Source organism: Syngnathus scovelli, chromosome 4, assembly GCF_024217435.2.
Source record: "Syngnathus scovelli strain Florida chromosome 4, RoL_Ssco_1.2, whole genome shotgun sequence".
Taxonomy (NCBI): Eukaryota; Metazoa; Chordata; class Actinopteri; order Syngnathiformes; family Syngnathidae; genus Syngnathus; species Syngnathus scovelli.
This window is the reverse complement of record NC_090850.1, coordinates 104,855-120,000: the sequence shown is the minus strand read 5'-3', so window position 1 is coordinate 120,000 and position 15,146 is coordinate 104,855. Positions and strand designations below refer to the sequence as shown.

Sequence of the window (15,146 nt, the reverse complement as noted above, 5' to 3'; positions counted from 1 at the left end):
CGGCACATGGAGACCAAGCATCCTGCATTAAAAGACAAACCTTAACCACTTCGGGTTTCATTGTCTCCGATTACGCCTGGATGGGACCGGCTCGTTTCTGAGAAACAAGCTCGGTGCTCCCAATAATTCAACGTAATGGTGACTTTTATTTTTATGTGGTTTATATTTGTTTTTATGCCAGTCGTATCATTTTATTTAATCGTATTTACCGTATTTGCCGGTGTACAGGTCGACTCGGTGTATAAGTCGACCCCCTAAAATTCGACGGAAATTTACGATTTTATGATATATCCTTTGTATAAGTCGGGCTCAATTGTTGCATTATATTAAACTTCAAAATTCAATATGCGAAATTTATTGACGAAATGTGTTCAAATTCTGGGAGGCCGTGCGCATGCTGCTGTTTATAAGCACCGCGGAGGAGATCGCGGCCGGCGAGCTCGCGCACGCCGCCCGGCACCAACGGGAGGCCGGAAATAGCTCCAAGCCGAGCGGATCGGCACTTTATAAGCACCGCGGAGGAGATCGCGGCGCCTCATTGGACTTCCAGCGGCCGGCGAGCTCGCGCACCCGCCCGGCACATCCGGGAGGCCGTGCGCACGAGCCAAGTGGCCGAAAATAGCCCCCGCCGAGCGGATCGGCTGTTTATAAGCACCGCGGAGGTGGTCGCGGCGCCTCATTCGACTTCCAGCGGCCGGCGAGCTCGCGCACCCGCCCGGCACATCCGGGAGGCCGTGCGCACGAGCCAAGTGGCCGAAAATAGCCCCCGCCGAGCGGATCGGCTGTTTATAAGCACCGCGGAGGTGGTCGCGGCGCCTCATTCGACTTCCAGCGGCCGGCGAGCCCGCGCACCCGCCCGGCACATCCGGGAGGCCGTGCGCACGAGCCAAGTGGCCGAAAATAGCCCCCGCCGAGCGGATCGGCTGTTTATAAGCACCGCGGAGGTGGTCGCGGCGCCTCATTCGACTTCCAGCGGCCGGCGAGCTCGCGCACCCGCCCGGCACATCCGGGAGGCCGTGCGCACGAGCCAAGTGGCCGAAAATACCCCCCGCCGAGCAGATCGGCTGTTTATAAGCACCGCGGAGGTGGTCGCGGCGCCTCATTCGATTTCCAGCGGCCGGCGAGCTCGCGCACCCGCCCGGCACATCCGGGAGGCCGTGCGCACGAGCCAAGTGGACGAAAATAGCCCCCGCCGAGCGGATCGGCTGTTTGTAAGCACCGCGGAGGTGGTCGCGGCGCCTCATTCGACTTCCAGCGGCCGGCGAGCTCGCGCACCCGCCCGGCAACTCCGGGAGGCCGTGCGCACGAGCCAAGTGGCCGAAAATAGCCCCCGCCGAGCGGATCGGCTGTTTATAAGCACCGCGGAGGTGGTCGCGGCGCCTCATTCGACTTCCAGCGGCCGGCGAGCTCGCGCACCCGCCCGGCACATCCGGGAGGCCGTGCGCACGAGCCAAGTGGCCGAAAATAGCCCCCGCCGAGCGGATCGGCTTTTTATAAGCACCGCGGAGGTGGTCGCGGCGCCTCATTCGACTTCAAGCGGCCGGCGAGCTCGCGCACCCGCCCGGCACATCCGGGAGGCCGTGCGCACGAGCCAAGTGGCCGAAAATAGCCCCCGCCGAGCGGATCGGCTGTTTATAAGCACCGCGGAGGTGGTCGCGGCGCCTCATTCGACTTCAAGCGGCCGGCAAGCTCGCGCACCCGCCCGGCACATCCGGGAGGCCGTGCGCACGAGCCAAGTGGCCGAAAATAGCCCCCGCCGAGCGGATCGGCTGTTTATAAGCACCGCGGAGGTGGTCGCGGCGCCTCATTCGACTTCCAGCGGCCGGCGAGCTCGCGCACCCGCCCGGCACATCCGGGAGGCCGTGCGCACGAGCCAAGTGGCCGAAAATAGCCCCCGCCGAGCGGATCGGCTGTTTATAAGCACCGCGGAGGTGGTCGCGGCGCCTCATTCGACTTCCAGCGGCCGGCGAGCTCGCGCACCCGCCTGGCACATCCGGGAGGCCGTGCGCACGAGCCAAGTGGCCGAAAATAGCCCCCGCCGAGCGGATCGGCTGTTTATAAGCACCGCGGAGGTGGTCGCGGCGCCTCATTCGACTTCCAGCGGGCCGCGCACTCGCGCACCCGCCCGGCACATCCGGGAGGCCGTGCGCACGAGCCAAGTGGCCGAAAATAGCCCCCGCCGAGCGGATCGGCTGTTTATAAGCACCGCGGAGGTGATCGCGGCGCCTCATTCGACTTCCAGCGGCCGGCGAGCTCGCGCACCCGCCCGGCACATCCGGGAGGCCGTGCGCACGAGCCAAGTGGCCGAAAATAGCCCCCGCCGAGCGGATCGGCTGTTTATAAGCACCGCGGAGGTGGTCGCGGCGCCTCATTCGACTTCCAGCGGCCGGCGAGCTCGCGCACCCGCCCGGCACATCCGGGAGGCCGTGCGCACGAGCCAAGTGGCCGAAAATAGCCCCCGCCGAGCGGATCGGCTGTTTATAAGCACCGCGGAGGTGGTCGCGGCGCCTCATTCGACTTCCAGCGGCCGGCGAGCCCGCGCACCCGCCCGGCACATCCGGGAGGCCGTGCGCACGAGCCAAGTGGCTGAAAATAGCCCCCGCCGAGCGGATCGGCTGTTTATAAGCACCGCGGAGGTGGTCGCGGCGCCTCATTCGACTTCCAGCGGGCGGCGAGCTCGCGCACCCGCCCGGCACATCCGGGAGGCCGTGCGCACGAGCCAAGTGGCCGAAAATAGCCCCCGCCGAGCGGATCGGCTGTTTATAAGCACCGCGGAGGTGGTCGCGGCGCCTCATTCGACTTCCAGCGGCCGGCGAGCCCGCGCACCCGCCCGGCACATCCGGGAGGCCGTGCGCACGAGCCAAGTGGCCGAAAATAGCCCCCGCCGAGCGTATCGGGTGTTTATAAGCACCGCGGAGGTGGCCGCGGCGCCTCATTCGACTTCCAGCGGCCGGCGAGCTCGCGCACCCGCCCGGCACATCCGGGAGGCCGTGCGCACGAGCCAAGTGGCCGAAAATAGCCCCCGCCGAGCGGATCGGCTGTTTATAAGCACCGCGGAGGTGGTCGCGGCGCCTCATTCGACTTCCAGCGGCCGGCGAGCCCGCGCACCCGCCCGGCACATCCGGGAGGCCGTGCGCACGAGCCAAGTGGCCGAAAATAGCCCCCGCCGAGCGGATCGGCTGTTTATAAGCACCGCGGAGGTGGTCGCGGCGCCTCATTCGACTTCCAGCGGCCGGCGAGCTTGCGCACCCGCCCGGCACATCCGGGAGGCCGTGCGCACGAGCCAAGTGGCCGAAAATAGCCCCCGCCGAGCGGATCGGCTGTTTATAAGCACCGCGGAGGTGGTCGCGGCGCCTCATTCGACTTCCAGCGGCCGGCGAGCCCGCGCACCCGCCCGGCACATCCGGGAGGCCGTGCGCACGAGCCAAGTGGCCGAAAATAGCCCCCGCCGAGCGGATCGGCTGTTTATAAGCACCGCGGAGGTGGCCGCGGCGCCTCATTCGACTTCCAGCGGCCCGCGAGCTCGCGCACCCGCCCGGCACATCCGGGAGGCCGTGCGCACGAGCCAAGTGGCCGAAAATAGCCCCCGCCGAGCGGATCGGCTGTTTATAAGCACCGCGGAGGTGGTCGCCGCGCCTCATTCGACTTCCAGCGGCCGGCGAGCTCGCGCACCCGCCCGGCACATCCGGGAGGCCGTGCGCACGAGCCTAGTGGACGAAAATAGCCCCCGCCGAGCGGATCGGCTGTTTGTAAGCACCGCGGAGGTGGTCGCGGCGCCTCATTCGACTTCCAGCGGCCGGCGAGCCCGCGCACCCGCCCGGCACATCCGGGAGGCCGTGCGCACGAGCCAAGTGGCCGAAAATAGCCCCCGCCGAGCGGATCGGCTGTTTATAAGCACCGCGGAGGTGGCCGCGGCGCCTCATTCGACTTCCAGCGGCCGGCGAGCTCGCGCACTCGCCCGGCATATCCGGGAGGCCGTGCGCACGAGCCAAGTGGCCGAAAATAGCCCCCGCCGAGCGGATCGGCTGTTTATAAGCACCGCGGAGGTGGGCGCGGCGCCTCATTCGACTTCAAGCGGCCGGCGAGCTCGCGCACCCGCCCGGCACATCCGGGAGGCCGTGCGCACGAGCCAAGTGGCCGAAAATAGCCCCCGCCGAGCGGATCGGCTGTTTATAAGCACCGCGGAGGTGGTCGCGGCGCCTCATTCGACTTCCAGCGGCCGGCGAGCTCGCGCACCCGCCCGGCACATCCGGGAGGCCGTGCGCACGAGCCAAGTGGCCGAAAATAGCCCCCGCCGAGCGGATCGGCTGTTTATAAGCACAGCGGAGGTGGTCGCGGCGCCTCATTCGACTTCCAGCGGCCGGCGAGCTCGCGCACCCGCCCGGCACATCCGGGAGGCCGTGCGCACGAGCCAAGTGGCCGAAAATAGCCCCCGCCGAGCGGATCGGCTGTTTGTAAGCACCGCGGAGGTGGTCGCGGCGCCTCATTCGACTTCAAGCGGCCGGCGAGCTCGCGCACCCGCCCGGCACATCCGGGAGGCCGTGCGCACGAGCCAAGTGGCCGAAAATGGCCCCCGCCGAGCGGATCGGCTGTTTATAAGCACCGCGGAGGTGGTCGCGGCGCCTCATTCGACTTCCAGCGGCCGGCGAGATCGCGCACCCGCCCGGCACATCCGGGAGGCCGTGCGCACGAGCCAAGTGGCCGAAAATAGCCCCCGCCGAGCGGATCGGCTGTTTATAAGCACCGCGGAGGTGGTCGCGGCGCCTCATTCGACTTCCAGCGGCCGGCGAGCTCGCGCACCCGCCCGGCACATCCGGGAGGCCGTGCGCACGAGCCAAGTGGCCGAAAATAGCCCCCGCCGAGCGGATCGGCTGTTTATAAACACCGCGGAGGTGGTCGCGGCGCCTCATTCGACTTCCAGCGGCCGGCGAGCTCGCGCACCCGCCCGGCACATCCGGGAGGCCGTGCGCACGAGCCAAGTGGCCGAAAATAGCCCCCGCCGAGCGGATCGGCTGTTTATAAGCACCGCGGAGGTGGTCGCGGCGCCTCATTCGACTTCCAGCGGCCGGCGAGCCCGCGCACCCGCCCGGCACATCCGGGAGGCCGTGCGCACGAGCCAAGTGGCCGAAAATAGCCCCCGCCGAGCGGATCGGCTGTTTATAAGCACCGCGGAGGTGGTCGCGGCGCCTCATTCGACTTCCAGCGGCCGGCAAGCTTGCGCACCCGCCCGGCACATCCGGGAGGCCGTGCGCACGAGCCAAGTGGCCGAAAATAGCCCCCGCCGAGCGGATCGGCTGTTTATAAGCACCGCGGAGGTGGTCGCGGCGCCTCATTCGACTTCCAGCGGCCGGCGAGCTCGCGCACCCGCCCGGCACATCCGGGAGGCCGTGCGCACGAGCCAAGTGGCCGAAAATAGCCCCCGCCGAGCGGATCGGCTGTTTATAAGCACCGCGGAGGTGGTCGCGGCGCCTCATTCGACTTCCAGCGGCCGGCGAGCTCGCGCACCCGCCCGGCACATCCGGGAGGCCGTGCGCACGAGCCAAGTGGCCGAAAATAGCCCCCGCCGAGCGGATCGGCTGTTTATAAGCACCGCGGAGGTGGTCGCGGCGCCTCATTCGACTTCCAGCGGCCGGCGAGATCGCGCACCCGCCCGGCACATCCGGGAGGCCGTGCGCACGAGCCAAGTGGCCGAAAATAGCCCCCGCCGAGCGGATCGGCTGTTTATAAGCACCGCGGAGGTGGTCGCGGCGCCTCATTCGACTTCCAGCGGCCGGCGAGCTCGCGCACCCGCCCGGCACATCCGGGAGGCCGTGCGCACGAGCCAAGTGGCCGAAAATAGCCCCCGCCGAGCGGATCGGCTGTTTATAAGCACCGCGGAGGTGGTCGCGGCGCCTCATTCGACTTCCAGCGGCCGGCGAGCTCGCGCACCCGCCCGGCACATCCGGGAGGCCGTGCGCACGAGCCAAGTGGCCGAAAATAGCCCCCGCCGAGCGGATCGGCTGTTTATAAGCACCGCGGAGGTGGTCGCGGCGCCTCATTCGACTTCCAGCGGCCGGCGAGCCCGCGCACCCGCCCGGCACATCCGGGAAGCCGTGCGCACGAGCCAAGTGGCCGAAAATAGCCCCCGCCGAGCGGATCGGCTGTTTATAAGCACCGCGGAGGTGGTCGCGGCGCCTCATTCGACTTCCAGCGGCCGGCGAGCTCGCGCACCCGCCCGGCACATCCGGGAGGCCGTGCGCACGAGCCAAGTGGCCGAAAATAGCCCCCGCCGAGCGGATCGGCTGTTTATAAGCACCGCGGAGGTGGTCGCGGCGCCTCATTCGACTTCCAGCGGGCCGCGCACTCGCGCACGCCGCCCGGTTCACATTTTCTAAGTGCAACGCACAATGAGATGCATGAGAAACGGCCTTGGTTACCATCACATTTGAAGCGATGAATACGAAGTTAAATTTTATGACTCGGTGTATAAGTCGAGGTCGATTTTTTTCGGTCGATTTTGGATCGAAAAAGGTCGACCAATACACCGGCAAATACGGTATATATACTTATTATAAATGTAGTATTTATTTATATAGATTTATTGTTTATTTATATATATAAAGGCAGGTCCGCAAAAATATTTCTGACGCGTAGCCGGTCCGTGGCGCAAGAAAGGTTGGGGACCACTAGTCTAAAAGAATCTGGCCGTAACTGGAATAAGGTTCTACGCGAATGCCCAACGGAAAAGTGAAGTGCACAAAACCTGCATTTGGCTGTATCAAAATAAATGTCATGAAAAAGGTAAAAACACTACATGGAAGCGCAATGTGTTGTGCTGGGTTCTTTTACAAGTAAAGACTGCTGCTTTGAGTTCAGAGGGAGCCATGCTCTTTATTCACTGTACATAGTCTGTCCTCTAGCGGTAAAAACGTGAACTGCAATGCTATGGCTGTCGCCACACAATGTAGGTTTTAAACTCGTGTTGTAGTTTCAGTGTCGGAGTTCAAACTAGGCTTGCAGTTTCCGAATGCCATTCGTGATGGGTGCTGTAAAAAGTTCTTGGCTTAAACGATTGAAGTGCACATAAGAAAAAAAAAAAAAAAAAAAAGCTTACGGTAACTGGTATTCCCAGGCGGTCTCCCATCCAAGTACTAACCAGGCCCGACCCTGCTTAGCCTCCGAGATCGGACGAGAGCGGGCGCTCTCAGGGTAGTATTGCCGTAAGCCGTGAGACCGCTCAGAATTTTTCATTTTATAGACACAATCGCCCCTGAAACCATGCCAAGCAGCGGCGGGACTTGATGGCTGTGGTAAAAGTTTCCTTTCACAATTGACGTGGGAAAAAAAAAAAAAAAAAAGGCTTTCAGCACCTGGTATTCCCGGACGGTCACCCTTCCCTTTTGTTTTTTTTTTGTTTTTTTTACAACCAGGGCCGAAACAGGCTTTCTTCCAAGGCTTTTGGTGTTTTCTGGAAACATGGCTATCATGAAAAATTATTGACAGCTTTTTATGCGGTAGCACGAATTTGCCGTTGCGACCTGCATTTTGCTGAATCAAAATAAATGCCTTGAAAAGTTTAAAAACACTTCATGGAAGTGTTGTGTTGGGTTCTTTTACAAGTCAAGCCTGCTGCTTTGAGTTCACAGGGAGCCATGCTCACTGTACATAGTCTGCTCTCTAGCGGTAAAAAATTTAACTACAATGCTGTGGATGTCACCACATAATATAGCTTTCAAACTCGTGTTATAGTTTCAATGTCGGAGTTTAAATTAGGCTTGCTGTTTCCGGATGCCATTCGTGATGGGTGTTGTAAAAAATAGCTTCTTAAACGATTGAAGTGCACATAAGAAAAAGAAAAAGCTTCAACACCTGGTATTCCCAGGCGGTCTCCCATCCAAGTACTAACCAGGCCCGACCCTGCTTAGCTTCTGAGATCGGACGAGATCGGGCGTTCTCAGGGTAGTATGGCCGTAAGCCGTGAGGTGACCCAACATTTTGCATTTTATAGACACAATCGCCCCTGAAACTAGCGAGCGAGCCAATGAAGCCTTCAAAACTGCTTCGGCACATGGAGACCAAGCATCCTGCATTAAAAGACAAACCTTAACCACTTCGGGTTTCATTGTCTCCGATTACGCCTGGATGGGACCGGCTCGTTTCTGAGAAACAAGCTCGGTGCTCCCAATAATTCAACGTAATGGTGACTTTTATTTTTATGTGGTTTATATTTGTTTTTATGCCAGTCGTATCATTTTATTTAATCGTATTTACCGTATTTGCCGGTGTACAGGTCGACTCGGTGTATAAGTCGACCCCCTAAAATTCGACGGAAATTTACGATTTTATGATATATCCTTTGTATAAGTCGGGCTCAATTGTTGCATTATATTAAACTTCAAAATTCAATATGCGAAATTTATTGACGAAATGTGTTCAAATTCTGGGAGGCCGTGCGCATGCTGCTGTTTATAAGCACCGCGGAGGAGATCGCGGCCGGCGAGCTCGCGCACGCCGCCCGGCACCAACGGGAGGCCGGAAATAGCTCCAAGCCGAGCGGATCGGCACTTTATAAGCACCGCGGAGGAGATCGCGGCGCCTCATTGGACTTCCAGCGGCCGGCGAGCTCGCGCACCCGCCCGGCACATCCGGGAGGCCGTGCGCACGAGCCAAGTTGCCGAAAATAGCCCCCGCCGAGCGGATCGGCTGTTTATAAGCACCGCGGAGGTGGTCGCGGCGCCTCATTCGACTTCCAGCGGCCGGCGAGCTCGCGCACCCGCCCGGCACATCCGGGAGGCCGTGCGCACGAGCCAAGTGGCCGAAAATAGCCCCCGCCGAGCGGATCGGCTGTTTATAAGCACCGCGGAGGTGGTCGCGGCGCCTCATTCGACTTCCAGCGGCCGGCGAGCCCGCGCACCCGCCCGGCACATCCGGGAGGCCGTGCGCACGAGCCAAGTGGCCGAAAATAGCCCCCGCCGAGCGGATCGGCTGTTTATAAGCACCGCGGAGGTGGTCGCGGCGCCTCATTCGACTTCCAGCGGCCGGCGAGCTCGCGCACCCGCCCGGCACATCCGGGAGGCCGTGCGCACGAGCCAAGTGGCCGAAAATACCCCCCGCCGAGCAGATCGGCTGTTTATAAGCACCGCGGAGGTGGTCGCGGCGCCTCATTCGATTTCCAGCGGCCGGCGAGCTCGCGCACCCGCCCGGCACATCCGGGAGGCCGTGCGCACGAGCCAAGTGGACGAAAATAGCCCCCGCCGAGCGGATCGGCTGTTTGTAAGCACCGCGGAGGTGGTCGCGGCGCCTCATTCGACTTCCAGCGGCCGGCGAGCTCGCGCACCCGCCCGGCAACTCCGGGAGGCCGTGCGCACGAGCCAAGTGGCCGAAAATAGCCCCCGCCGAGCGGATCGGCTGTTTATAAGCACCGCGGAGGTGGTCGCGGCGCCTCATTCGACTTCCAGCGGCCGGCGAGCTCGCGCACCCGCCCGGCACATCCGGGAGGCCGTGCGCACGAGCCAAGTGGCCGAAAATAGCCCCCGCCGAGCGGATCGGCTTTTTATAAGCACCGCGGAGGTGGTCGCGGCGCCTCATTCGACTTCAAGCGGCCGGCGAGCTCGCGCACCCGCCCGGCACATCCGGGAGGCCGTGCGCACGAGCCAAGTGGCCGAAAATAGCCCCCGCCGAGCGGATCGGCTGTTTATAAGCACCGCGGAGGTGGTCGCGGCGCCTCATTCGACTTCAAGCGGCCGGCAAGCTCGCGCACCCGCCCGGCACATCCGGGAGGCCGTGCGCACGAGCCAAGTGGCCGAAAATAGCCCCCGCCGAGCGGATCGGCTGTTTATAAGCACCGCGGAGGTGGTCGCGGCGCCTCATTCGACTTCCAGCGGCCGGCGAGCTCGCGCACCCGCCCGGCACATCCGGGAGGCCGTGCGCACGAGCCAAGTGGCCGAAAATAGCCCCCGCCGAGCGGATCGGCTGTTTATAAGCACCGCGGAGGTGGTCGCGGCGCCTCATTCGACTTCCAGCGGCCGGCGAGCTCGCGCACCCGCCTGGCACATCCGGGAGGCCGTGCGCACGAGCCAAGTGGCCGAAAATAGCCCCCGCCGAGCGGATCGGCTGTTTATAAGCACCGCGGAGGTGGTCGCGGCGCCTCATTCGACTTCCAGCGGGCCGCGCACTCGCGCACCCGCCCGGCACATCCGGGAGGCCGTGCGCACGAGCCAAGTGGCCGAAAATAGCCCCCGCCGAGCGGATCGGCTGTTTATAAGCACCGCGGAGGTGATCGCGGCGCCTCATTCGACTTCCAGCGGCCGGCGAGCTCACGCACCCGCCCGGCACATCCGGGAGGCCGTGCGCACGAGCCAAGTGGCCGAAAATAGCCCCCGCCGAGCGGATCGGCTGTTTATAAGCACCGCGGAGGTGGTCGCGGCGCCTCATTCGACTTCCAGCGGCCGGCGAGCTCGCGCACCCGCCCGGCACATCCGGGAGGCCGTGCGCACGAGCCAAGTGGCCGAAAATAGCCCCCGCCGAGCGGATCGGCTGTTTATAAGCACCGCGGAGGTGGTCGCGGCGCCTCATTCGACTTCCAGCGGCCGGCGAGCCCGCGCACCCGCCCGGCACATCCGGGAGGCCGTGCGCACGAGCCAAGTGGCTGAAAATAGCCCCCGCCGAGCGGATCGGCTGTTTATAAGCACCGCGGAGGTGGTCGCGGCGCCTCATTCGACTTCCAGCGGGCGGCGAGCTCGCGCACCCGCCCGGCACATCCGGGAGGCCGTGCGCACGAGCCAAGTGGCCGAAAATAGCCCCCGCCGAGCGGATCGGCTGTTTATAAGCACCGCGGAGGTGGTCGCGGCGCCTCATTCGACTTCCAGCGGCCGGCGAGCCCGCGCACCCGCCCGGCACATCCGGGAGGCCGTGCGCACGAGCCAAGTGGCCGAAAATAGCCCCCGCCGAGCGTATCGGGTGTTTATAAGCACCGCGGAGGTGGCCGCGGCGCCTCATTCGACTTCCAGCGGCCGGCGAGCTCGCGCACCCGCCCGGCACATCCGGGAGGCCGTGCGCACGAGCCAAGTGGCCGAAAATAGCCCCCGCCGAGCGGATCGGCTGTTTATAAGCACCGCGGAGGTGGTCGCGGCGCCTCATTCGACTTCCAGCGGCCGGCGAGATCGCGCACCCGCCCGGCACATCCGGGAGGCCGTGCGCACGAGCCAAGTGGCCGAAAATAGCCCCCGCCGAGCGGATCGGCTGTTTATAAGCACCGCGGAGGTGGTCGCGGCGCCTCATTCGACTTCCAGCGGCCGGCGAGCCCGCGCACCCGCCCGGCACATCCGGGATGCCGTGCGCACGAGCCAAGTGGCCGAAAATAGCCCCCGCCGAGCGGATCGGCTGTTTATAAGCACCGCGGAGGTGGCCGCGGCGCCTCATTCGACTTCCAGCGGCCCGCGAGCTCGCGCACCCGCCCGGCACATCCGGGAGGCCGTGCGCACGAGCCAAGTGGCCGAAAATAGCCCCCGCCGAGCGGATCGGCTGTTTATAAGCACCGCGGAGGTGGTCGCGGCGCCTCATTCGACTTCCAGCGGCCGGCGAGCTCGCGCACCCGCCCGGCACATCCGGGAGGCCGTGCGCACGAGCCTAGTGGACGAAAATAGCCCCCGCCGAGCGGATCGGCTGTTTGTAAGCACCGCGGAGGTGGTCGCGGCGCCTCATTCGACTTCCAGCGGCCGGCGAGCCCGCGCACCCGCCCGGCACATCCGGGAGGCCGTGCGCACGAGCCAAGTGGCCGAAAATAGCCCCCGCCGAGCGGATCGGCTGTTTATAAGCACCGCGGAGGTGGCCGCGGCGCCTCATTCGACTTCCAGCGGCCGGCGAGCTCGCGCACTCGCCCGGCACATCCGGGAGGCCGTGCGCACGAGCCAAGTGGCCGAAAATAGCCCCCGCCGAGCGGATCGGCTGTTTATAAGCACCGCGGAGGTGGTCGCGGCGCCTCATTCGACTTCCAGCGGCCGGCGAGCTCGCGCACCCGCCCGGCACATCCGGGAGGCCGTGCGCACGAGCCAAGTGGCCGAAAATAGCCCCCGCCGAGCGGATCGGCTGTTTATAAGCACCGCGGAGGTGGTCGCGGCGCCTCATTCGACTTCCAGCGGCCGGCGAGCTCGCGCACCCGCCCGGCACATCCGGGAGGCCGTGCGCACGAGCCAAGTGGCCGAAAATAGCCCCCGCCGAGCGGATCGGCTGTTTATAAGCACCGCGGAGGTGGTCGCGGCGCCTCATTCGACTTCCAGCGGCCGGCGAGCTCGCGCACCCGCCCGGCACATCCGGGAGGCCGTGCGCACGAGCCAAGTGGCCGAAAATAGCCCCCGCCGAGCGGATCGGCTGTTTATAAGCACCGCGGAGGTGGTCGCGGCGCCTCATTCGACTTCCAGCGGCCGGCGAGCCCGCGCACCCGCCCGGCACATCCGGGAGGCCGTGCGCACGAGCCAAGTGGCCGAAAATAGCCCCCGCCGAGCGGATCGGCTGTTTATAAGCACCGCGGAGGTGGTCGCGGCGCCTCATTCGACTTCCAGCGGCCGGCGAGCCCGCGCACCCGCCCGGCACATCCGGGAGGCCGTGCGCACGAGCCAAGTGGCCGAAAATAGCCCCCGCCGAGCGGATCGGCTGTTTATAAGCACCGCGGAGGTGGCCGCGGCGCCTCATTCGACTTCCAGCGGCCCGCGAGCTCGCGCACCCGCCCGGCACATCCGGGAGGCCGTGCGCACGAGCCAAGTGGCCGAAAATAGCCCCCGCCGAGCGGATCGGCTGTTTATAAGCACCGCGGAGGTGGTCGCGGCGCCTCATTCGACTTCCAGCGGCCGGCGAGCTCGCGCACCCGCCCGGCACATCCGGGAGGCCGTGCGCACGAGCCAAGTGGCCGAAAATAGCCCCCGCCGAGCGGATCGGCTGTTTATAAGCACCGCGGAGGTGGTCGCGGCGCCTCATTCGACTTCCAGCGGCCGGCGAGCTTGCGCACCCGCCCGGCACATCCGGGAGGCCGTGCGCACGAGCCAAGTGGCCGAAAATAGCCCCCGCCGAGCGGATCGGCTGTTTATAAGCACCGCGGAGGTGGTCGCGGCGCCTCATTCGACTTCCAGCGGCCGGCGAGCCCGCGCACCCGCCCGGCACATCCGGGAGGCCGTGCGCACGAGCCAAGTGGCCGAAAATAGCCCCCGCCGAGCGGATCGGCTGTTTATAAGCACCGCGGAGGTGGCCGCGGCGCCTCATTCGACTTCCAGCGGCCCGCGAGCTCGCGCACCCGCCCGGCACATCCGGGAGGCCGTGCGCACGAGCCAAGTGGCCGAAAATAGCCCCCGCCGAGCGGATCGGCTGTTTATAAGCACCGCGGAGGTGGTCGCGGCGCCTCATTCGACTTCCAGCGGCCGGCGAGCTCGCGCACCCGCCCGGCACATCCGGGAGGCCGTGCGCACGAGCCTAGTGGACGAAAATAGCCCCCGCCGAGCGGATCGGCTGTTTGTAAGCACCGCGGAGGTGGTCGCGGCGCCTCATTCGACTTCCAGCGGCCGGCGAGCCCGCGCACCCGCCCGGCACATCCGGGAGGCCGTGCGCACGAGCCAAGTGGACGAAAATAGCCCCCGCCGAGCGGATCGGCTGTTTGTAAGCACCGCGGAGGTGGTCGCGGCGCCTCATTCGACTTCCAGCGGCCGGCGAGCTCGCGCACCCGCCCGGCAACTCCGGGAGGCCGTGCGCACGAGCCAAGTGGCCGAAAATAGCCCCCGCCGAGCGGATCGGCTGTTTATAAGCACCGCGGAGGTGGTCGCGGCGCCTCATTCGACTTCCAGCGGCCGGCGAGCTCGCGCACCCGCCCGGCACATCCGGGAGGCCGTGCGCACGAGCCAAGTGGCCGAAAATAGCCCCCGCCGAGCGGATCGGCTTTTTATAAGCACCGCGGAGGTGGTCGCGGCGCCTCATTCGACTTCAAGCGGCCGGCGAGCTCGCGCACCCGCCCGGCACATCCGGGAGGCCGTGCGCACGAGCCAAGTGGCCGAAAATAGCCCCCGCCGAGCGGATCGGCTGTTTATAAGCACCGCGGAGGTGGTCGCGGCGCCTCATTCGACTTCAAGCGGCCGGCAAGCTCGCGCACCCGCCCGGCACATCCGGGAGGCCGTGCGCACGAGCCAAGTGGCCGAAAATAGCCCCCGCCGAGCGGATCGGCTGTTTATAAGCACCGCGGAGGTGGTCGCGGCGCCTCATTCGACTTCCAGCGGCCGGCGAGCTCGCGCACCCGCCCGGCACATCCGGGAGGCCGTGCGCACGAGCCAAGTGGCCGAAAATAGCCCCCGCCGAGCGGATCGGCTGTTTATAAGCACCGCGGAGGTGGTCGCGGCGCCTCATTCGACTTCCAGCGGCCGGCGAGCTCGCGCACCCGCCTGGCACATCCGGGAGGCCGTGCGCACGAGCCAAGTGGCCGAAAATAGCCCCCGCCGAGCGGATCGGCTGTTTATAAGCACCGCGGAGGTGGTCGCGGCGCCTCATTCGACTTCCAGCGGGCCGCGCACTCGCGCACCCGCCCGGCACATCCGGGAGGCCGTGCGCACGAGCCAAGTGGCCGAAAATAGCCCCCGCCGAGCGGATCGGCTGTTTATAAGCACCGCGGAGGTGATCGCGGCGCCTCATTCGACTTCCAGCGGCCGGCGAGCTCGCGCACCCGCCCGGCACATCCGGGAGGCCGTGCGCACGAGCCAAGTGGCCGAAAATAGCCCCCGCCGAGCGGATCGGCTGTTTATAAGCACCGCGGAGGTGGTCGCGGCGCCTCATTCGACTTCCAGCGGCCGGCGAGCTCGCGCACCCGCCCGGCACATCCGGGAGGCCGTGCGCACGAGCCAAGTGGCCGAAAATAGCCCCCGCCGAGCGGATCGGCTGTTTATAAGCACCGCGGAGGTGGTCGCGGCGCCTCATTCGACTTCCAGCGGCCGGCGAGCCCGCGCACCCGCCCGGCACATCCGGGAGGCCGTGCGCACGAGCCAAGTGGCCTAAAATAGCCCCCGCCGAGCGGATCGGCTGTTTATAAGCACCGCGGAGGTGGTCGCGGCGCCTCATTCGACTTCCAGCGGGCGGCGAGCTCGCGCACCCGCCCGGCACATCCGGGAGGCCGTGCGCACGAGCCAAGTGGCCGAAAA

General features: G+C 65.4%; 1 non-coding gene and 1 pseudogene across 1 annotated transcript; both read right to left on the bottom strand.

Moving 5' to 3' along the window:
- Positions 1 to 7,086: 7,086 nt before the first annotated feature.
- On the bottom strand, positions 7,087 to 7,205 carry LOC125967900 (5S ribosomal RNA; annotated as a pseudogene).
- Positions 7,206 to 7,837: 632 nt separating this feature from the next.
- Positions 7,838 to 7,955, bottom strand: LOC125967882 (5S ribosomal RNA). Its single transcript, XR_007480950.1, has one exon. It is a non-coding gene; the product is annotated as a 5S ribosomal RNA (ribosomal RNA).
- Between the last annotated feature and the right edge of the window lie 7,191 nt (positions 7,956 to 15,146).